Source organism: Malania oleifera, chromosome 11 (genome assembly GCF_029873635.1).
Source record: "Malania oleifera isolate guangnan ecotype guangnan chromosome 11, ASM2987363v1, whole genome shotgun sequence".
Classification (NCBI taxonomy): Eukaryota; Viridiplantae; Streptophyta; class Magnoliopsida; order Santalales; family Ximeniaceae; genus Malania; species Malania oleifera.
The window spans coordinates 84,741,478-84,767,414 of record NC_080427.1 but is presented as its reverse complement, the minus strand read 5'-3'; positions in this window follow the sequence as shown (position 1 = coordinate 84,767,414).

Here is a 25,937-nt window from a genome sequence, read left to right as displayed (position 1 = left end):
CAAGTGTGCATTTCGGTCCCGTTTTGAAACATACAAACCCTAATGAAGTGCCTAACAAACATATGTGCAAATGTGTGTGTCCTAGGGTCACTTGGGGTCCAATTTGAAGACACCAAAAAAGTCCAGTGTCGGTCGACCGAAGGGTAAACCCTAAGGTCTTTCTAAGCTCTTTTCTCATTCACGGTTTGTTTGAGCTTACGTATTATCATACATGTGATGTGTGTGAGCTTATTATAAACCAAAGCCCTAGTTACTATTATAGACCAATTAAGTGAAATATATTACAACATTGAATAGAAGTTGGTCTTCAGGCTTTACTTACTTTGTGCACATCTTGATCTTAACACTCTTAATTCTTGCACAAAAACTCAAACACTCATTAGATACAATGAGTATTTGTCATAATCAAAATTGGGCGTGACCTATAAGGTTAACACAAGCCATAGCCGCCTATGCTACCATGGTCTCTCACTGTCGAAGCTCGCATCACCATCACGGTTCACCATCATGGTGGATCCATCCTCGACGTTAAAGTTCCATTGTATTCTTCAATGAAATAAGATTTTTGTTCAAAACAAATTTTAAATTAAAATATATTTTATTTATTTAAAATAAATTAAAATATATTTAGGTCGATCCAGGCGGCACTATGGGTGTCGATGGAGTTCAACTGGGTGGTGGTGATCGTGATGACCTCAGTGGCTGTGATTGTCGGCTTTGTGATGTTTTTGTGGTAGAGATCGAGGGAGCAAGGGAAGGATAATGTATTTGAATTTGAAGTTGTATAATGTATTTGTATTTAAATTTGAATTTGTATAATATATTTGTATTTGAATTTGAATTTGTATAATATGTTTGTATTTTTATTTAAATTTGAATTTGAATTTGAATTTTGAATATTTTATGAATTTTTTAGCAATTACGGTTTAATGTTACGTATACGAAAATGTAAGTACAAATTTTTATAGGAATTAATAATTGAAAAAAATTAATTTAAAATTATTAGTGACAATTTTAAAACTGTCACTACTAATTATCCAATTTAAGTATTAGTGAAGGTTTCAAAACCGTCACTAATAATTTTCGTTTTTTTTTTTAAGGTTTTAGTGAAGGTTTTCAAACAGTCACTAATAATATAGTATTAGTAACGGTTTTATAGTATTAGTGACTGTTTGAAAATTGTCAGTAATAGTTGCCTATGAGCAATAATGACGATTTTCAAACCGTCACTAATAATAGAGCATTAGTGACGAATTTAAAACCATCACTAATACTATGGCTTTAGTGATGATTTTTGATCGAGCCAGTGTAGAATTTATAGTGATGGGCTTGGGTTTTTTAGTGACGATTTTAATCCGTCACTAATACTCTATTATTAGTGACGGTTTGAAACATTTGTCACTAATAAGTATTAGTAATGAAAGATATAGCGACTAATTCAAAACCGTCACTAATAACCTTATTTTTTATAGTGTATGTCACTTAAGTAGCATCTTGTGTCCCACGTGGTGGGTCGGTGCATTATAGTTGGTATTAGAGCCTAGGTTTGTAAGGTTCCGCAGACTTTGATGGTTGATAATTGTTAGAGTATAGGTTGAGATAAGATAAGAATGAGAGTGGGTAGATTAGGTTGGGTTTTGGTCTGGAAGCTTAGAGGCGGAGTTCCTTTGACGGTTTTTTGTGTTTTTCTTAGAATGACAATTTCAGGAAAAACATTGTAAATCCATCGATGGTTTTGTTTCTGGTTTGAGAGAATGGAGCTCAAAAATTTAGGTTGGGACGTTAGGGTGGTTGAGTATGTGTGTGGAGTCAATGTTATGTTGGAGATTGATACCTTGTTGGTTTTGTGACAGAACTAGGGGAATGAATCTTTAGACTGAGGATCCATACGTATTAGTACTTTCTTCATTTCATACCTACTTCAACTATGATAAATGAGGAGTTTCTAAGCCTATTTCTATCCTATCTTCAGGATGGATCCCAGGGAAAAGGATGTCATGGCTGGAGGAGATAATCATGTGGATACCTCTAGTGAGGACGATGCTAATGCCTTGATAGTGCTGCAAAGTATAGCACGACAGGCTAGGAAGGAAAACCGAAAGGATTCCCGAAAGTAGATTCAACTATCAACTGATAAGGGCTGCAAGTTCCAATAGTTTGCCCATACGAGTTTGCTCACGTTTTCAGGAGGAGAGAACCCGATTGTAGCTTAAGATTGGGTTCAAGAGATGAAGGAGCATGCTGGGTGTGCTGGAGTACACAGAGGAGTAGAAGGTGTGGTTTTCCACTTTTAAACTGGTAGGAGAAGCAAAGACGTGGTGGAGATCGGCAAAGATGGTTTAGGAACAGCATGCAGAACATACATTTATTACCTGGAGCTATTTCAAGGAGGTTTTCTTCGACAGATACTTCCTTGTTGCCACCTGAGAGGCGAAGGTAGAGGAGTTCTTGCATCTGATCTAGAGGTCCATGACTGTGTAGCAGTATGCGGCTAGGTTTGTTGAGCTATCTCGTTTCACTCCGCACATGGTCTCGAATAAGCAGAAGAAGGTTCGGATGTTTGAGAGAGGTCTGAGGCAGGGAATATGCACTCAGGTGGTGGCATTGTTGACTCAAAGTTTCTTTGAGCTAGTAGATAGGGCCATGGTAGTTAAGGCCAGTATTCAAGAGGGGGAGAGAGCAGAAAACTAGAAGAAGAGACCCTTCCCTTAGGGGTTTCAGACCAGCACTAGCCAGGGCTCGTGGAATCGGCTTGGTAATTTCCCGATCCAGTGATAGGAGGTGGGGTATCGAGGCCATCAAGGGGGTTTGTAGCATCCTATATGTTCCAAATGCCATCAGAGGCATTGGGGCGAGTGCAGGGGAGGACCAGCTATCCGCTATCGGTGCAGTGGGGAAGGACATCTAGCGCAGGACTGCCATGCAACATTGAACTACACACCGCCATAGCCTCAGTATTGGGGAGGTAACCAAGCACCGCATGGGAACTACTAGAGGGGCACTGCTTAGACGTGGGTGTAGTCTATGACTTCGAGTGACGCCGAGCACGCAGGAGATATGGTTACAGGTAACATTTATGTTCTTTCAAATAAAATTTTTGTGCTATTTGATTAAGGTGTGATGCACCCTTTTGTGTCTCGGGGATTTATTAAACTATGTGGAGTAGAAACTCAACCGTTAGATGCCGACTTAGTAGTGGTCACGCCGACAGGGTCAGTAATAGTGTGTAACAAGGTGATCAGGGATCACCCAATGGAGATTCAAGGAAGAAGGCTTCCATCTAGTCTAATTGTTTTTTACATGTATGTGTTCGATATTATTTTGGGGATGGATTGGCTAGCATCCAGTTATGCAAGCATTGACTGCCACAGGAAGGAGGTAGTGTTCAAACCTCCAAGGGAGTAAGAGTTCAAATTCATTGGGTCATGTGTGCACTCTGCACTACTGATTCTTTCAAAGATTTAGGCAAAGAGGTTGGTTCAAGATGGCTGCTAGGGGTATCTTGTATTTGTGACAGAAGCATCAAAGGAGGAACTTAATATGGAAGACATCCCAGTGATAAGGGAGTTCTCAGATGTCTTTCCAGAGGACTTACTGGGATTGCCTCCTGATTGTGAGGTGGAGTTTTCCATCGAGTTGAATTCGGGGACAACACCAATTTCTAAGGCTCCATACAGAATGTCTCCGAATGAACTAAAGGAGTTAAAGGAGCAGCTACAGGAACTTCTGGATAAAGGTTTTATTAGGTCGATCGTATCACCCTAGGGAGGGTCGGTGTTGTTTGTAAAGAAGAAGGATGGGTTGATGAGGATGTGCATCTACTGCAGCGAAATAATAAGGTGACAGTGAAGAACAAGTACCTGTTACCCCGTATAGACGATATGTTTGACTAGCTAAAGGGCACACAAGTTTTCTTTATGATCGATCTGCGATCCGGGTATCATCAGTTGAAGTTGAAATCAGAGGATGTACAAAGGACTGCTTTCCGTACCAAATATGGACATTTCAAATTTTTGGTTATGTCGTTTGGTTTGACAAATGCTTCAGTGGCATTCATGGATTTGATGAACAGGGTTTTCCTCGAGTACTTAGATTAGTTTGTGGTGGTGTTCATCAATGACATCCTGATTTATTCGAGGAGTCCTGTAGAGCATGAAGCTCATTTGAGACTGGTACTTCAGCTACTCATAGAGAAGAGGTTATTTGCTAAATTCAAGAGATGCGAGTTCTAACTGGAATAAGTGGCATTTCTAGGACATGTAGTGTCTAGGGAATGAATTTTAGTGGACTCGAGCAAAGTAGAGGTATTAGTTGATTGGGTGAAACTAAAGAACGTGCATGAGATTAGAAGTTTCTTAGGGCTGGTAGGGTACTATCGCCGATTCGTCGAGGGTTTCTCTGGGCTATCAGGTCCTTTGACACAATTTACGAGGAAGAATAGTAAGTTTGAGTGGACTGGGGAGTGTGAGCAGAGTTTTTAGGAGTTGAAGCAGCAACTAGTCACAGTCATAGTGTTGACCATTCCATCAGGGGATTTTGGTTTTGTGGTTTACAATGACGCATCTCAGAAAGGACTTAGGTGTGTTTTTATGTAGCAGGGGAAAGTTATTGCGTACGCTTCTCGCCAAATCAAAGAGTATGAGAATAACTACCCTACGCACGACTTGGAGCTAGAAGCAATGGTTTTTGCACTAAAGATCTAGCGGTACTACCTATATGGTGAAAGGTGCGAGATCTTTACTGACCATAAGAGTAAATACTTCTTCACCCAGAAGGAGTTGAATATGAGGTGACACAGATGACTTGAGTTCATAAAGGACTACAACTGTACCATTAGTTACCACCCTGAGAAAACTAATGTGGTAGCTGATGCATTGAGTTGGAAGTTGGTGGGTGCGTCAATTTTAGCGGTTGTTGTACAACATCAAATCAGGATGGACCTAGAAAGGTTGGGTGTAGAGTTAGTGGATAGGAATCTATAGGTGATCATGGCCAGTTTGATCATTCAGCCAAACTTACAAGAGAAAATTAAAGTTGCTCAGACGAAAGACGTAGAGTTAATAGAAATTATGGAGAAAGTACGAAGTGAGCAAAAGATGGACTTTAATGTCTCTAAGGAGGGAGTTCTCAGAGTTGACACTAGGTTGTGTACCTAGCAACGTGGAGATTAAAAAGACGATTCTGGAGAAGGCTCATTGCTCTCTCTATGCTATTTATCTGGGAAGCATAAAGATGTATAGAGATCTTCGAGAATCCTTATGGTGGATTAATATGAAGAGGGAGATTGCCAGATTCGAGGAATAGTGTCTGACATGTCAGGAGGTAAAAGCAGAGCACTAGAGGCTAGCAGAACCACTTCAGCCACTTGATATCCCTAAGTGGAAGTGGGAGCATATCTCGATGGACTTCGTATCATGGTTTCCTTCACCAATGCATAGACATAATGCTATCTAACTTATAGTGGATCAGCTGATGAAGACTGCGCACTTCGTTTCGATCAGAGTCGGTTATTCTATGAATAGACTAGCAAAGATTTATAGGCAGGAAGTTGTATGGCAACATGACGCCCCGATTTCCATTGTTTCAATTCAAGATCCACGATTCACCTCTCAGTTCTAGAGAGTTTTCAGGACGCCTTGGGATCTCAACTCACCTTCAGTACTACGTTTCACCTACAAACAGATGATCAGTCCAACATGACCATTCAGATTCTAGAGGATATGTTATGGGTGTGTGTGCTGGATTTTGGGGATAACTGGATTCGGTATCTACCGCTCGTAGAGTTTGCATATAATAACAGTTATCATGACAGTTTTGCGATGGCACCATATGAGGCTTTGTATGGTCACCAGTGCTGATCTCCGCTGTATTGGGATGAGATAGGCGAGCGGTAGATTTTGGGGCGGATCAAGTTCAGCAAACCTCTGCAAAAGTTGAGCTTATCAGAGAGAGGATTAAAGCAACACTGTAATGACCTGCTAATTATTTTTTTTATATACTAAAAAATACTATGAAATTCCACTGCTCCGTTATTTTTGATTAATATAAAACTATCAACCTAAGCAGCGAGAAGCTGAAATTATATAACCATAACCATATATATACAATATAATACCAGAGTGCTAAATGCTCCCAAATGTATACATACATAACTGAACTAGGGCCACAAAAAAATACCCTCTTTTCCAAAAGCACTGATCCTATTGGCAAGGTAACACTATAGCCCCTTTCTATCTGCAAGCCTGATCTGCTTGCCTAGTTGGACCACTTGAAAAATGTAAACTTATTGGGATGAGATGACGCTCAGTAATACAAAATATACTATTGCTAGTGTGTGGCAAGTGAATTACATTTCTATAAAAAATCTAATTCTATACAATCATAAATATCTGAATTTGGGAATATAGTTACAAATAATATATAATACTACCTTGTTCACGTTGCTTAACATGACTGCCTTTATAAGTTTTCTTTTCATAATACTTCTAATAAATATAAGTACATCCTCTGTTTCTATAAATTGTATATACATATAAATGCTAAAAAACTTCCCTGTGGATAACTGTATGTTATGATTTAACCCCTTATGACAGGGTTGTGCGGCCCGTAGGTGGGATTTACCACTGGTTGGCCTACCAGGATAAACCACTATACTCCGTTATTTAGATCAGCCCTCCTCAACGCATATATGATGGGGAGCCTGTCCATAACATAGGCACAATTGACTTATCTACCATGTATTATCTGAATATGTGGTTGCACTCTGAATTGTATATAGCTACGGTACCGTGCTCTGTAAACTGCATCTATAATGGTCCATCAGGGTCTGATACTATATAATACATTTTTGTATATAACTATCTATTTTACCATGATTTTGTAATAATTGTGTTAACCATGATGCTAAAAATAAACTGTATCTATATCAACTATATTTCTAAAATTAACTGTAAATCTGTATGTCATGGTACTGTAAAATTATATAATCATGGTATTCTAAAAATTACTATAAACATGTTCCTGTCTGTATATTCTATAAAGCATAATTGTTAGAATTGGTGTATTCCTAAGAGGGGGGGTGAATTGGATTTTAAAAATATTTCTCCTAGGTTAATCTATCCAACAACAGTATACACACAACCTAGGGTCAGTCTATGTAATTTTCAAATGCGTAGATAAATATAATGTGGAAATTAAGTCATACACATCATTCACCCATAACATACATGTGCGGTAAATATAAAGTGCGGAAATGTAAATAAACACACGATATGTTATTGGGGTTCGGCCAACTGTGCTTACGTTCCCGCCTCTAGCTTGCAAGCCGGAGGATTCCACTTATAGCTCACTTAAGGGTGGAGCGGCACCATTTACAATTAGGTCAAATTAACACAGGGCTGACCTCAACCTTAACCAGATCAATTAGCGGGGCTGACCTCAACCTACACACCTTAACAAGACGACGCACCTAACTTTCCTAATCGAGTCTAAGTCAATCTGGGACTATTTTAGGGCTAGTCTCCCTCTTCAGGCCCGTGCTTGGAATATACAACAAGTGTGTATATAATCAAATGGTACGGTGATTGTGCTTTCATGTAAAGCAGATTTGTACCATAAATGCGCGCAATAACATACACCACAATATGATTCAATATGTAAGCTCAATGTGGTCTAAATGGTTCAACTCTCAAAGGTATTTTCTATATGTGTAATGAGTACGTGAGAGTGGCAAACAAGCAATCTTTATATCACACGATATTCAACAAATAAGTTCATACAAAGATGTCAAGTCTCAAGCATATCAATAAGCAAGATATCTTAAGCATGTAAGTATTAAATTGATGTATATGCTTGGTTTGCAAAATATGTGTAATCTTTGTATTCAGTAAATAATATATGAGTGAATGAATATTGCTACAATGACCACTATCACACAAACAAATATCTCTTCAAATGTATTTTGCAAGATAAAAGCGCAATAGACATTTGGAAGTGTTTGAAAAGGTTTTGCAACCAAAAACAAATACACTCTTCTCAAGATCTTGCAATGAAGATGCAAGTTTAGAAGATCTAACAAAGTCTTCTTAGGATAGACTTATCAACAAAGTCCCCTAAGAATCCTTGGGTTTTGCTCTCAAATAAAATTATGTCAAAAAAATAAACTACGGAGAGCAAACCTTCCCAAATACAAACTCAATCCACTTACAAATGATGTAGGCAATAATAGAAGGTAAGCTTGAGTGATTTGAGTAAGAAAATGAGTAGTATAGGGTTTTTATTTTTCAGAGAATTCTTCCCTAATCAAGGTGGCTAATCACCCTTAATTTTCTCAAATGAAGTCATATATATATACATGGGAGAAAATATGAGCGTTGGGGACCTATTGGGTATTATTAGGAAAGTTTAATGACATTTTAACCAAATTAACCCTGTTTAAAAACATTTAACTCGCTGTAAAAATGATGGCAACTCAAGAGGTTTGATCAACCAGAAATGTTTTGGTCGACCAGGACTCATATGGTTTGGTCGATCAGGGGAATTTTGAGCTAAGGGCTCGGTCGACCAGGAGAGGGCAATTTCCCAAATTTCTGAGGTTCGGTCAACCAGGCTATTTTGAACTGCCTGGTTCGGTTGACCAGACTGTTGGGAATTCTCCGGAGGACCCTTCGGTCGACCAGGTAGTTGGAGAACAAAAGCTCTCGGTTGACCAGGTGGTCAAATGTTGACCAAGGGGGGTTTCAGTCGACCAGGGCTTTGTGAACAACTTGGTTCGGTCGACCAGGTGGTCAAACTTTTGACCCAGGGAGGTTTCGGTCTATTAGGGCTTTCTGAACGACCTGGTTTTGTTGACCAAATGGTCAAACTTTGACCCAGGGAGGTTTCGGTTGACCAGGGCCTTTTGAACTATCTTGGCTAGTCGACCGAAAGTGCACCATGTGTGCATTTCGGTCCTGTTTTGAACCATACATGCCCTATTCAAGTGCCTAACAAACAAACGTGTAAATGTGTGTATCCTATGGTCACTTGGGGTCCAATTTGAAGACACCAGAAAAGTTCGGTGTCGGTCGACCGAAGGGAAAACCCTAAGGTCTTTCTATGGTCATTTTCTCATTCATGGTTTTTTTAAGCTTACATAGTAAATCATACATATGATGTGTGTGAGCTTATTACAAACCAAATACCTACTTACTATTATAGACCAATTAAGTATATTACAATATAAAATTTGGTCTTCGGGCTTTACTTGTTTTGTGCACATCTTTATCTTAACATTCTTAGTTCCTGCACAAAAACTCAAACACTCATTAGATACAATGAGTATTTGTCATAATCAAAACCGAGCATGACCAATAAGGTAAACAATAATCTTGAAAATTACTGTAAAATATGTCTCTGTACTATATCTATATTCTCAAGCCACATAATAATTTAAAACATATTAAACATAATTGATAAACCATATAAATTTTTGCTGTGAATAATAATCTGGTAAAAATGTATAATTTATATAGAAAACATACTAGAATTGCCTAGCATATCATATTTCCCTTACCTGATTCCTACTAAAATCCCCTCCTATAATGAGCCTCAAACCCGCAAGACTCCCCACTCAGTACCTTGAAAATAATCTTTGCTAGAACAGAATATTACTATTTCTTTGCCTACTACATTTCCTATAACTGATGGAAAGCCAAATTTTGACAAAAAGGCCTTACCCAGAATCTAGGATGAAATCCAACTTCGTCCCACCAACGATCCGCTCCAGCAGACTTGGAGAGAACTTCCCCAGGAGCGTCGTGGTGGCCTCAGATCATCGATCCGGAAACTAACAAGGCCAAAATCGAAGAGTGAGAAGGGAGAGACCGTAGAGGGAGAATAGGGTTTCGATCGATTTTCCTTTGAAGAAACTGAGTTTAGCACTATTTATACTGTGGGCTTCGTTAACGAGTCACGTAATCTCGTCAATGAGGCCATGAAGGAGGTTCTTTGACAAACCCCATTTTCTCGTCGACGAAATTCAGAGCTTAAAAAACAGCCTCTTGGTATCTTCTCGTTGACAGAATATGTCCTCGTCGATGAGACCCTCTTGTTCCCTCGTTGACGAATCCTCTATGTTTGTCGATAAGGCCATGAATTAATTTCTTGGGTTATTACATTCTCCCCTCCTTATAAAATTTCTTCCTCGAAATTCACTCATCCATCTGATCTCTCATCTCTCAAGATAATCGATCCACTTATTTTATTACCTGCCCTCACTTATGGCGGAGGAATACCATGGTCACATAGGTAGTTCTAGGAGATTACAACTATAAAATAAAATTACCCCAAAACCAAAATACTACCTATCCTATACACCACATTACAATTACATTATACACAACAAAATTATCACTACTTAATTTACACATCACTGCTATAACCCACTAAACAGGTGGGGCTATTTCTTTCGAATCTCATCTTCAAGCTCCCAAGAAGCTTCTTCTATGATGTGATTCCTCCATAGGACTTTTACTAATGGCATCTTCTTACTGAGCAGTTCCTGTTCTTTTTTATCCAAGATCTGCACTGGAGCTTCCTCATATGTTAGAACATCATCGAGTTCCAATTCTGCATAGCTGATGATATGTGAAGGATCTGGGATGTATTTCCTTAACATAGAAACATGGAATACATCATGAATCCTAAATAAAGATGGTGATAAAGCTAGCCGATAGGCAACCAGCCCAATCTTCTCGAGTATCTCAAATGGGCCAGTAAACCTAGGGCTCAACTTACCCTTCTTTCCAAACCTCATAACCCCTTTTAACGGAGCTATTTTCAAAAATACATGGTCTCCCACTTCAAATTCCAGTTCCCAGCGGCGAGTATCTGCGTAACTTTTCTGCCGACTCTGTGCTGCACTGATTCTATCTCGAATGAGTCAAACTTTATCGTACGCTTGCTGTACTATTTCTGGGCCCAAAACTCGTCTCTTACCCAGCTCACTCCAATATAAAGAGGAATGACACCTCCTACCATAGAGTGCTTCATAAGGAGCCATGCCAATGCTAGCCTAGTAGCTATTGTTGTAGGCAAATTCCACCAATGACATATACTGAGTCTAGCTACCCCCAAAGTCCAATACACACGCTCACAACATATCCTCAAGTACCTGAATCGTTCTTTCTGTCTGACCATTTGTATGAGGATGGAAAGTGGTGCTGAATGCTAGTTGAGTCCCTAATGCCTCTTGTAAGCTCCTTCAAAACCGCGATATAAAGTGTGGATCATGGTCCGAGACTATAGATATCGGCACTCCATGGGGTCGAACAATCTCCTGTATGTAAATCTCTACTAACCTGTTCATAGGGTAGCTAACTCTAATAGGAAGGACATGAGCTGTCTTTGTTAGCCTATTAACAATTACCTAGATGGCATTCTGACCACGCGGCACCGACGGTAACCTAGTAACAAAATCCATGGATACATGGTCCCACTTCTACTCAAGAATGAAAAGTGGTTGCAATGGACCAGCCGACTTTTGGTGTTCAGCCTTAACCTGCTAGCTTGTCAAGCACTGCTGCATAAATTCTTCTATTTTCCTCTTCATGCCACTCCACCAGAAATACTCCCGCAGATCCCTATACATTTTCATACTACCACGACGAACAATGTATAAGGATCTGTGTGCTTCTTCTAGAATCGTTATCCTGATACTGTCATCTGCAAGCACACACAATCTGGTCCAAAATCTCAAAGCCCCATCGTCAGAAATGTTGAATTCCTCTCCTTGACCATCTTGTATTCTGGCTATTACTTCTACTAATTCTGGATCATCCCCCTAAGTAGCTTTAATTCTTTCATATAGTGTAGGTTGTACAACCAGACTGGCAATAAGTGCCTGAGGATCATCCTCCACTAATTCCACATCAAGCCTTTCCAAGTCCATCTAAATTGGGTGCTGAACTACTGTTGCTAGCTGTGCTGTATCTTCTAATTTACGGCTTAAAGCATCAGCAACCACATTTGCTTTACTTAGGTGGTAACTGATGGTACAGTCGTAATCTTTGATGAGTTCTAACCACCTCCTTTGTCGTATATTCAATTCTTTCTGTGTAAAGAAATACTTTAGACTTTTGTGATCTGAAAATATTTCACATCTCTCACCATATAAGTAATGTCTCCAAATCTTCAGTGCGTGTACAACCGTAGCCAATTCTAGATCCTAAGCAGGGTAGTTCTTTTCATATTCTTTCAATTGCCTAGAAGCATACACTACCACCCTGCCATGCTGCATTAGTACACAATCGTCAGTACTGGTGTGGTGACGAGCCACTACTTTAATTCTTGAAAATTATGCTCACATTCTTCATCCCACACAAACCTGGCATTTTTCGTGGTCAAAGGTGTGAGAGGCCCTGATAAGGCTGAAAACCCCTCAACAAACTGACGGTAATAACTTGCCAGTCCCAAGAAACTTCTAACTTCTTGCACATTCTTCAGCCTGACCCAATTCACCACCACATCAATCTTACTAGGATACACTGAAATACCGTCTCCTAAGGTCACGTGGCCTAAAAATGCAACTTTCTCCAGCCAAAACTTGCACTTGCTAAATTTGGCATAAAGTTTCTTTTCCCTAGGTGTCTATTGAATATGTCTCAAATGCACCTTATGATCCTTAAAACTCCTCGAGTACACCAGTATATCATCAATAAAAACTACTACAAACTGATCTAAATACTGGTGAAAAATTCTATTCATCAAGTCCATGAACACAACTGGGGCATTCGTCAGACCAAACTGCATAACGAGGAATTCATAGTGCCCGTACCCGGTCCTGAAAGTTGTCTTCGCAACATCCTCTGCTTTTACTCTCACTTGATAATACCCTAATCTGAGGTCGATCTTGGGATACCCGAGTACCTTGGAGCTGATCAAACAGATCATCTATACGGGGTAGATGATATTTATTCTTAATAGTAACCTTGTTTATCTCCCTGTAATCAATACACATCCTCATAGAACCATCTTTCTTCTTTATAAACAACACTGGAGCTCCCCACGGCGATATACTGGGTTGTATAAATCCCTTATCCAGCAAGTCTTGCAACTAATCCTTTAATTCCCCTAATTCAGCTGGAGCCATACGGTAAGGAGTCTTAGAAATTGGTGCCATCCTTGGAGGTAAATCTATGAGAAAGTCCACCTTGCGTATGGGAGGCAACCCTGGTAGTTCCTCTATAAAAACATTTGGAAATTCTTGAACGACTGGGGTACTATCGAACTTCGATTCATTCTCTGATGCTTCCTTTACAAAAGCCACAAACCCCTGACTTCCGTCTTGGAGTAGTCTCCTTGCCTGCATGGCTGATACTAACCATGACAAAGTATGTACATGTGAACCAACAAACATGAATTCTCGGTCACCAAGGGGTCTAAAAATTACTTCTTTATGATGGCAATCAATACTGGCATAATTAACTGCCAGCCAATTCATACCCAGTATTACATCAAACCCACACATATCCAACACGATCAGGTCAGTTGGTAGCACTCTCCCCTGAATTTCTATTTGATAGCCTCTAAGTACCCTCTAACACCGCATTACTGACCCAGACGATGTAGCTACTGATAATTTTGTATCTAATAAGTGGGTCTCACTTTCAGATAATTTAACATAGGATGGAGAGACAAAAGAATGAGTAGCACTTGAATCAAACAAAAAAATAATGGGATATGATAAAATAGTAAATATACCTATCACCATATTCGTAGCATCCTCAGCATCACCTGGCGTCAATGTGTAAACCCTCGCTGGGAAAATATTCCTCTGCTGGCCTCCACGAGGCACCTGATATCCTCCTTGATAGGGCCTGCGAGTTGGAACCTGATCTAGCGGTCCTGGGCATGCATGTGCCATATGGCTGAGTCTCCCACAACGATAGCAAACATCTCTCCCAACTCGGCACTCCCCCAAATGTCGTCTCTCACATGTCTAACATGCCAGGAAATTCAGTGTACCCTGACTCTTATGAGGTCTTACCGTCTGCCTTTGATCTCCCCTCTCATGACCTCCACTCCATGGACCCCTACTGGAGCCAGCCTGAAAACCCTGAGGCACAGGCCTCTTTCTCTGACTTTGGGTTGCTATACTTCTCTGTATACCACTCTCGATAATGGCAGCTCTATCTACAATCTCTATAAATTTCTGGGCCCTAAAGCCTATCACCTACTCAAACAAGTTCTACCGCAGACCCTTTTTAAACTTCCTTGCCTTCTTCTCTTCATCTGGCACTAAATGTAGGGCAAAACGTGACAACTCGATAAATTGAGCTGCATACTGAGATACTGTCATTTGCCCCTATGCCAGGTGCATAAACTCTACTGCCTTCACGCTCTAAACAATAGCAGGAAAATATCGCTCGAAGAACAGCTCCTTGAATCTGTCCCACGTCATTAGAACTAGAACCGGCCTTTACTCTTTAATGAGATGTGCTGATCTCCACTAGTGCTTCGCCTCCTTTGTCAGTATGAATGCTGTAAATGCTACTTTATATTCATCCATACAAGGAAGCACAACCAACGTCTCTTCGATGTCCTAGACTCAATTCTTAGCTATATCTGGGTCATCTCCTCCAACAAAGGGTTGGGGCTTCATCCGCGTAAACTGTTCAATCGTGCAGATATGCTCCCTGGAGCTCCTGGCCATCTCAGCCATCACCTACTATGTGACGCTATGTGGTACTGCATCCGTATCACCACCACCCATGCTGGAAGGTCTTGGCCTGTCTTCCCCAGCATTCGTACCACTACTTCCTCGGTCCATCCTGAAGACATAGAACACGCTTTAAGAACTTTATCACCTATACAACCCTTATCTATTTCTTTCAACTAAAATCCCATATTCACGCTTTACTATCTTCCCTATTCTAAATTCAGAATCAGGTTCTGCAACCTAGACACACGTCTTGACGATAGTTTACTATGGTTTTCCTGAAATCGTCACCCTAGGAAAAACATAGAAACCACCACGGAAAGTCCTGTACCCATACTACGGAACAACCTCAAATCATTTCCTATACTCTAGTATTGCTTCCACTGCACTCTAAAGTCTACAGAACCTAGCAACCTAGGTTTTGATACCAAACTATAATGACCTACTAATTATTATTATTTATATACTAATAAATACTATGAAATTCCACTTCTTCGTTATTTTTAAATAAATATAAAACCATCAACCTAAGCAGCGAGAAGCTGAAATTATATAACCATAACCATATATATACAATACAATACTAGAGTGCTAAATACTCCCAAATGTATACATACATAACTGAACTAGGGCTAAACAAAAATACCCTCTTCCCTAAAAACACTGACCCTACTAGTAGGGTAACACTGTAGCCCCCTTCTATCTGCGAGCTTGATCTGCTTGCCTAACTGGATCACCTGAAAAATGTAAACTTATAGGGATGAGACGACACTCACTAAGACAAAATATGCTATTGCTAGTCTGTGGCAAGTGAATTACATTTCTAAAAAAAATTTGATTCTATACAATCATGAATATCTGAATCTGGGAATACAGTTACAAATAATATATAATACTACCTTGTTCATATTGCTTAACATAACTGCCTTTATAAGTTTTCTATTCATAATACTTCTAATATACATAAGTACATCCTCTGTTTCTGTAAAATGTATATACATATAAATATTGAAAAACTTCCATGTGGATAACTGTATGTCATGATTTAACCCCTTATGACAGGGTTGTGTGGCCTGTAGGTGGGATTTACCACTGGTTGGCCTACCAGGATAAACCAATATACTCTATCATTCAGATCGACCCTCCTCAACCCATATCTTATGGAAAGCCTGTCCACAACATAGGCACGGTCGACTTATCTACCACGTATTGTCTGAATACGTGGTTGCACTCTGAATTGTATATAGCTATGGTACCGTGCTCTATAAACTGCATCTGTAATGGTCCATCAGGGTCTAATACTATATAATACGTTTTTGTATATAACTATCTATTTTACCATGATTTTGTAATAACTGTGTTAACCATGACGTTGAAAATAAACTATATCTGTATCAACTGTATTTCTAAAATGAAGTGTAAATCTGTATGTCATGGTATTGTAAAACTGTATAATTATGGTATTCTGAAAATTACTGTAAACATGTTTCCTGTCTGTATATTTTGTAAAACATAATCTAGAAAATTACTGTAAAATATGTCTTTGTACTATATCTATATTCTCAAGCCACACAGTAATTTAAAACATATTAAACATAATTGACAAACCATATAAATTTATGCTGTGAATAATAATCTGGTGAAAACGTATAATTTATACTGAAAACATACTAGAAGTTCCTAACATAGCATATTTCCCTTACCTAATTCCTGCTAAAATCCCCTACTATAACGAGCCTTACACCCGCAGGACTCCCCACTCAGTACCTTGAAAACAATATTTGTCAAAATAGAATATTACTATTTCTTTGCCTACTACATTTCCTACAACTGCTAGAAAGTCAAGTTTTGACAAAAAAGCCATACCTCGATTCTGGGATGAAATCCAACTTCGTCCCACCAATGATCTGCTTTAGCAGACTTGGAGAGAACTTTCCCAAGAGCGTCATGGTTGCCTCAGATCATCGATCCAGCAACTAATAGGATCAAAATCGAAGAGAGAGAAGGGAGAGACAATAGAGAGAGAAGAGAGAGGGTTTCGGTCGATTTTCCTATGTAAAAACTGAGTTTAGCACTATTTACACTACGGGCTTCATCAACGAGCCACGTTATCTCATTAATGAGGCCACGAAGGAGGCTTTTCGACGAACACCATCTTATCATCGACAAAATTCAGAGCTTAAAAAACAGCCTCTCGGTAGCTTCTCATCGATGAAATATGTCATCGTCGATGAGACCCTCTTATTCCCTCATCGACGAATCCCCTATGTTCGTCGACGAGGCTATGAATTAATTTCTTGGATTATTACAAGCACAGAGTCGGCAGAAGAGTTATGCGGATACTCACCTATGGGAGTTAAAGTTCGAGATCGGTGATATAATATTTTTGAGGATTGCTACGTTGAAAGGGTTGATGAGATTTGGGAAGAAAGGAAAGTTGAGTCCTAGGTACATTGGGCTCTTTGAGATCCTGAAAAGGATTGGTCCAGTTGCCTATCGAGTGACGTTACCCCCAGCATTGTCTAGAGTTCATAATGTTTTCCACGTATCAGTGCTGAGGAAGTATGTGCAAGATCCTTCGTATGTGTTATGTTATGAGCCTTTGGAGATCGGGGATGCTTTGGTATATGAGGAGGTACCAATTCTGATTCTAGATCTGAAAATATAGGAACTGCGTACTAAGGACATGCCGTTGGTGAAAGTGTTGTGGTGGAATCACGTAATAGAGGAGGCTTCTTGGGAGTTAGAAGCATAAATACACCAAAAATACCCACATCTTTTCGAAGAGGTTTAACCCCAAACAGATCAGTTGGCAACATAGGTAAGTGTTAGTTTTATTTATTAGTCAGGTAAGGTAGGTTTGTTTAGTTTGTTAGTTGTTTATGATTTCGTATATGAATGGTCTTGGGAGTGTTTGGTATGATATTGTAATCTCCCATGATATGGTGTGTAACCATGGTATTCCTACGCCATAAGTAAGGGTATTTAATAAACATGGGACGGGACCGCTATGTGGGTGTCTACTGACTCTTCAGTAGAGATGGATTGTAAAAGAAGGATGTTATCGGTATCAGTTAGAAATTTGGAGGATGAAATTTTTATAAGGGGGATATTGTAGAAACCCAAACCTAGAAAATAAAAGAAATAAATAAGAAATGAAGAAAAGGAATTCAAAAAAGGGAAAGCAGTAGGGTTCGTCGATGAATCCTTGTTTTCGTTGACGAATGCCCTTCTTTGGTTTGTCAATGAAGTTTAGGCATCATTGACAAAGAGATCCCGAACGGTAGGAATTTCAAGCTTAAGGTTTGTTGACGAACCCCTTCTTTCGTCGACGAACGTCCTTCTACAATTCGTTGACGAAGACAACTGGGTCAACGGTCTATAAATAGGATTTCACTTTACTTCTTTATTAAGAAACTAAAATTTCTCTCTCTCTCTCTCTCTAAAAATTTTGCCCCTCACTCTCTTTCTACGATATCTCGCCATTTGTTGCCTGAATCGACGATCGAAAGTTACCACGAGGATCTAGGGGAGTTTCTCTACAAGTCTAGCGGAGTTGTTTTTGAACGGGGTCTTTCCAGACATCACCCCAAAGTTGAGGTAAGGGTAGAAATGAGCTATTTGTCTAGCATTTAATTGATTAAATGGGGTGCATGGGACTGGGGATGCTTAACGGTTATTATTTTGGGGAAATGTGTTTTCAGGGTTTTGGATTTCGTAACGCCATAGGGTGGGACTTAGAAGAGTTATAGGAACTCTCTTAGTAAACAAGTAAGGGGATTAAGTTAAGTTAGAATTTTTATTAAATATGAACCGATTAAACTGTTATATATATTCATTTATTTATAATGAGTTCAAAGATTATTTTGAAAACCAACCGTTCAACAAGGATTTTACAAACGTAGGATATACGGTACAATATTTTAAATAATATGGATGGTGGAAAATCTGATTTATCTCATGAACTAAAAATACAGTGTTTTCTTGGTTGTCTCGTGGATCATGTTTGACTATTGAAATTGTGTGGCAGGTGAATAAATTTATATAGTTTATCGTGTAACCGAATTTGGGAATCATTGTGAAATATACTGAAACTGTTGGTGAATAATACAGGGATTTGACATGATAGCTATGAGTCAGGTTTTATATGATGGCCAGGGGTTACGTTTTATTTGAAGAATGGGGGCCGGATTTTTATTTAATGGCTATTTAAAATGAAATGATTTAAATTGCAGTTTTTATTACTTAAATTGCATGATATGCTTTAGGAACCTAGGGGACCAATTTTTATGTGTGCACGGTACCACTGATAGTGATTAATTATTAAACCATGTGCGCCCACACTGTTCTGGATAGAAGGGTAGGGTGGTCTCAGTCAATAGCCTGCATAAGAACAAAGTAAGGGCATCGGACCTGCAGCTTGGTTGTGGATGCCTGCAGACGAACTTGCAGAGGGATATTTTGACTTTGTTTTGGGCTGATCACCTAGGCTTAGTCCAACGTTCGGGTTATACAACCCATACCATGGGGGAAGTAATTGGTGTTAGCCACAGCAAGTGTCTTTTATGCATATCTATAGATTTATGTAAATGATGTTACTTATTTACTAAACTGATTACACTATGGAAACGAGACGAGTATTTTCAACTATATAAAGTGAGTACAATACAAAATAGCTATTTTCGGCTAAATGAAGGATGGATGCTTTCTGTAAACACTAAATTCATTCTGGCCACACACTGATTTTAACTTAGTTTTCCTTACTGAGATGTGTCTCACCCTAATATACAAATTATCTTTTTAGGAAACACCATGGATCATGTTTAGCAGGGTTAGACGGGCCGAGCTAGTTGTAAAGTCTGTGTATGTAGTGTGTATGGACTGAGATTTCTTTTTGTAAAGTATTATGGGTTCTAATATGGATATTTGGAGACATTTGTGTACAATAATAATAATTAAAACTCTGGTAATGTGTTTGGAGAATGTATCACTTATTTCCGCTACATTTATATAGAATATTGTATCAGGAATACAAACGTCACTTAAGTAGCACACCGGGCCTCACGTGCTGGGTCGGGGGATTACAAATTAACTCTTATAATCCTTGCTTTTGGGGTTCCTATTCATTTGGAGCCTTTCATGGTAATTAAATCAATCCCTGTATACGGGTCAAACTTTCCAAGGGAGATTTGCTTTGTTGTAATATGATGCACCATTTTTAGGACTTTCTAAATTTAACCACCTCATTTGTTTTCTTTTCCTAATTTTCCCAAATTTAGCAACATCACATTAAGATTTGAGTGTTTGAGTGATTCAGTGGAGTTGAGGAGATAAAGGGAGAAGAACCAAATAATTGTATTTTTTAGCACGAGATAAGGGTTTTAAAACCCGATGATTTGGCCTCTTGAAATAGGCCTTTCGGTTGACTATCTCATTTACTTTCAGTAGCCTAAAACACTTAATATTCCTTACCTTTGGGTTCGGTTGACCGACCTTCACCCTTCAGTTGCTCGAATTGTTTATATTGCAAAAACACCTAACACAGTAAGTGTTCGGTCGACTGGACAAGGGCAGTCAGTTGCCCAAATGTCCTAAAATTTGCAATCACTTAAATTTAGTTCGAAATACTTAAGTTAATGAGTTAATTCTTCTCAACCAACTTCCTTAATATGCAATAAGCCTGATTTGCTTCAAATTTTCTCCTTTTTGATCTAAAATCATTCTTTTGCATATGAATGGCCAAATTCCAAATGGCTTTCCAAATTAGCTATTGGTGCATAGGTTTCTTTAAAATTAATGCTTTCATCTTAATTGAAACCTTGTGCAACCAACCTCGCTTGGTTGCAGCAAACAATGCTATATTCTTATTCATTTAGTTTCAATAATTATCTATGTTTTAGACTGAAGAGCCAATAGTTGCCCTATTTAGAGATTTGCCAAGTGTTTGATAAAAAGTTGAGAGCTGAATAGGGACTATGGACTTTTATAAAAAAAAATAAGCCTAATATTTTCATGCTTGTTGATTAAGCATGATAAGCACATTCTAACCATTTAGGCAATGAGCATTTAGGAGCATTTGAACTTTTTTTAAAAAAATTTTTTTTATCAATGCTCTTATATTAACAATGACTAAGGAATTTTCATAGGTCAAGTATAAAAAGAATATTCTATTTTTGAAAACTTGAATTCCTTAGAAGGCACCACTTGTCATGGTAGGATGTCTATTTAATAATCACTAGCAGATTAAAAATTGATCATTGTTAGCTTTATCGTGATCCCAAGAGGGGGGTGAATTGGTATTTTTAAATTTAATCCCTAGGTGAGTGTTCTAGCACCAGTATATTCACAAACTTAAGGACAATCTAGTGCAAGTAAAGTAAATATACCAGAATTTGTATAAAGAAATTTAATTAATGCCACATGCACCAGAAAGCAGTAAAGTAAAAGTGACACATAGAGATGTTATCGAGGTTTGGCAATTTCCTACGTCCCCGCCTTGGCTAACAAGCACAAGGATTACCACTATAACTTGCTCACATAAACGGGTGGAACGGAACCTATAAAAACTAGGTCAATTCAAGGGGCTAACCGTTACTGTTACAACAATCCTTACCGGGCTGGATTATTGCCCCCTTAGGCCACGCCTAGAAACACTCATATTTTACAATCAAATGGTACAATAGAAAAGTGCTTTCACGTAAAGCATATGTGTACTCAAATGCGCTCAATCACATATGCATTAATAGCATGAATATAGTGTAAGTTCAGTGATACAAGATATGTTCAATCAGTACTCAATACAGTATAGTCAATATGAAGCTCAAGAGTATTCAACACAATACGAACAGTATGATGCTCAAGGATAATCAATACAAGCAATGACTTGGAATCTAAACAAGATATTTCAATAGCACATCATATTCCAAGTATATTAAGTAGATAATCAAACTAGCTTCAGAATGGTTTTCTTCAATGATATAAGCACAATGCTAGTTTGAAAAGATTACTTGCTTGTTTGAAAAATCTTTGCACACCAAAAGAAAAGCTCTTGGACACTTGTAATGGAATGCAAATATCCTAAGCTTTCTTGGTTTAATCCCACACGAGATTTATAAAGGAGAAATCAGTGGGATAACCCTAAGCTAAACTCCCAAAGAAATAATCTCAAGTACACATACAAGAGGGAGTATTAGCAAAGAATAATAATCACATAAGCACAATAGAATATGAGAGTATTTGGATAAAGGAAGATTTTTTAGTAGAGAGAGTTTTTGGTTAATCACTTTTTGCTAATTTTTCTTTCTAATCATGCAAATCAGAACATATTTATAGCCAGGTGAAAAAATATAACCATTCGGGACAAGATGGGTATTATTAAAAAAGTCCCAAATAATTAAAATCAAGTTAGCCTCATTTAACCCAGTTTTACCACAATTAAATTAATTTAACCTGCTAGGGTTTGGGTGGCTGAACCAAGGTTCGGTCGCCCAAGAAGACTCAGCCCAAAATGTTTTTCAAATAGGTTCGGTCACCCGTATAGATGTTCGGCAGTCCGAATCAAAGTCAGTAGCTAAGCTATGTAATTTCGGGTGCCCCATCCAATGTTTGGTGGTCCAAACGCATGAGTTCGGTCGCCTAGGGGTATTTTTGAACTAAAATCATCGGTCGCCCGGGTTGGTGAAAAGTTCCCTTTAAAGGGTTCGGGCGCTCGGGGAAGATATAAAAAGGTTCGGCCGCACGAGGGCCCAAGTCAACTGTTCACTTAACAAAAGCTTGGGCGCCTGATGAGTTTTGAACTCCATAGGTTCGGTCACTCGAGCTCTCTTAACTTGCTTAGTTTTGTTCAATTTTTGAGCACAATAAAAACACACTCATATATTTTATGCTGTCTGTGAGTGTTGGAGCCTAGGGTCTTGCTATGGTCTAATTGAGCTTACACTATATCCTATATGCATGATGTGCAGGTGGTAAGTATACAACCACAGCCTAAGTTACTATTACAGACCCATATAAATTATTACCAACCAATATGAATTACAACTACAAATTACTAATCTTTGCAGTATTCTTGTTTCTTCAAGTGTTCTTCCTTGGGATATTAATTTGATCCTGCATAAGTACTTGACAATCATCAAATATCAGTATTAGTCATTATCAAAACCAAGTGCGACCTATGAGGTCAACATTCTCCCCCTTTTTGATGATGAAAAATACACCAAGCAAAAATTGGGTATAGCTTAAAGAAGCTCCCCCTAACAATATGCATCATGTATTTAATCCAAGTTTTTGCCCTACATCTCCCCGTTTTGGCAACAGGAGAAAGGGCCAAAGGAGTGAACACTCTAGGCAATGGGTAAGTGTTACGTTCATACATTAGAAATTTTGGAAAAATTTGAAAAAATTTTGGCAGAGTGCCGTTTGTAAATCGGACTTTCCAAAATAATCACCTGTATAAAACGTAACCTGTTTGAGTTTAAAATTCCTAATAGTTTATCCACAACTACTCAAATAGTTCAGTATGGTCTAACAATTCAAGTAAATGTTTCAATATCATTATGAAGTGGACAAAAGAGTTGTGCATTACAAATAGTGAGCAAAATGCATTACACGCAATAAGATCATGCTATAGATATAAGATATGTTCACACAATCAATAATCAATATTCACAAAGTCTAAGGCAAGTAAACAAATCAACAATGATATTGGTTGCTAAGACTTGTTAAATTTCACTTGAGAGCTCCCCCTAAAGTTATGCAAACTATAAAACATCTAAGAAGCATCTCTACTGTGCATTAGACCTAAATCACGTCTAATTTGGATGAACCTATCCTTAGGAAGTGGTTTAGTGAATATATCCACCCATTGTTCATTTGTGCATACGAACTTAAGAGCCACATCTCGTTTTTGCACATGATCATGAAGGAAATGGTGTCTAATGTCAATGTGTTTTCGTGAATGTGAGATAGGATTTTTAGAAATGTTGATTGCACTAGTATTATCACATTTAATTGGTATTGTTTTGTAGTGCAATCCGAAATCCCCAAGTTGTTGTTTCATATAAAAAGTTTGGGCACAACAACTTCCAGTTGCAATATATTCTACTTCGGTCGTGGATAAGGCAACTGAGTTTTGTTTCTTGGAGAACCAAGAAACAAGAGATTGTCCTAAGTAATGACAAGTGCCGCTAGTACTTTTCCTATCAACCTTACTACCAACAAAGTCAGCGTCAGTATAACTAACAATCTCAAAAGTAGTATGCTTAGGGTATGACAAACCTAACTCTATAGTCCCAACTAGATACCTAAGGATTCGTTTGACAGCTTTTAAGTGAGATTCCTTACGAGCTGCCTGAAACCTAGCACACATACACACACTAAACAAAATATCAGACTTACTAGCAGTGAGATATAGGAGACTCCCAATCATGCCACTATACAATTTTACATCAACAGCAATTCCTTGCTCATCTTTATCAAGCTTAATGGTAGAGTTCATAAGTGTACCAAGAATTTTGCAATCTTCCATATTAAATTTCTTTAGCAAGTCTCTGATATATTTAGATTGGTATATGAAAGTTCCATACTTGGCTTGTTTGATTTGCAGCCCTAAGAAGAAACTAAGTTTACCCATCATGCTCATTTCAAATTCACTTTGCATGCATTTGGCAAACTCATTACACAATTTATCATTAGTTACTCCAAAAATGATATCGTCCACATAAATTTGAACAAGGAGCATATCATCATTTTTGGATTTGATGAAGAGTGTAGTGTCAATCTTGCCACGGGTAAACCCATTTTCTAGTAGAAAACCGCTAAGCCTCTGATACCAAACTCTAGGAGTTTGCTTCAATCCATACAAGGCTTTAGACAACCAGTAAACATGATCGGGATATTTATGATTTTCAAAACTAGGTGGTTGTTCTATGTATACCTCTTCATTAATGTAGCCATTTAGAAATGCATTTTTAACATCCATTTGAAACAATTTTAATTTTTTAAAAGCAGCAAAGGAAAGTAGCATACGAATGGCTTCTAACCTAGCAACAGGAGCATATGTTTCATCAAAGTCAATCCCTTCCTACTGGTTATACCCTTGGGCAACTAGTCTAGCTTTATTCCTAGTTACTACCCCATTCTCATCTTTCTTATTTCTATACACCCATTTTGTTCCAATAATTGATTGATTGTTACTCCTAGGAACTAGAGTCCACACTTTGCTTCTTTCAAATTGATTAAGTTCTTCTTGCATGGACATCACCCAAGACTCTTCCTCTATGACTTCTTCAATATTTTTAGGTTCTTATTGGAATAAGAAAGCGGAGTGATTTATTATATTTCTCAAGGAGGATCTTATGGTTACTCCACAGGATGGTTCGCCTATGATTTGATCTATAGGATGATTTCTAATGAATTTCCAATCTCTAGGCAATTCCGAATTTTCATTTTCATTGTCTTCATGTGATTTTTCATTTGCTTCCTAATTTTCACTTGCATTGTTTTCAATAGACATTTTTTTTCTAAGCATTTTCTAATATCAATATCATCTTCATCATCCTTATTAGAAAATGGATTAGATTCATCAAACACAACATGAATAGATTCAATTACGATCAATGTTCATTTATTGAAAACCCTATATGCTTTGCTATTGAGTGCATAACCTAGGAAAATGCCTTCATCAAATTTAGAATCAAATTTTCCTAAGTGTTCATTATCCCTAAGCACAAAGCATTTACAACCAAACACATGAAAGTAGGAAATATTAAGCTTACGGTTGTTCTACAATTCATAAGGGGTTTTATTAATCGAAGGTCTAATCAATACCCTATTCATAACATAGCATGCAGTATTAATGGCCTCAGCCCAAAAATATTTAGGTAAGTTATGCTCATTTAACATAGTTCTACCCATTTCTTACAGTGACCTATTCTTTCTTTCTATTACGCCATTTTGTTGAGGTGTCCTAGGTGCAGAGAAGTTATGGGATATGCCCTCTAAGTAACAATATTTCTCTATGCCTTCATTTTTGAATTCTGTGCCTCTATCACTTCTTATGTGAGTTATTTTATATTCCTTTTCATTTTGGATTCTTCTACAAAGTTTGGTGGACTGTTCACATGATTTATTTTTATATGCAAGAAACAACACCCATGTGAATCTAGAAAAGTCATCCACAATTACAAAAGCATAAGATTTACCATCAAGACTTTGCACAGAATTGGGTCCAAACAAATCT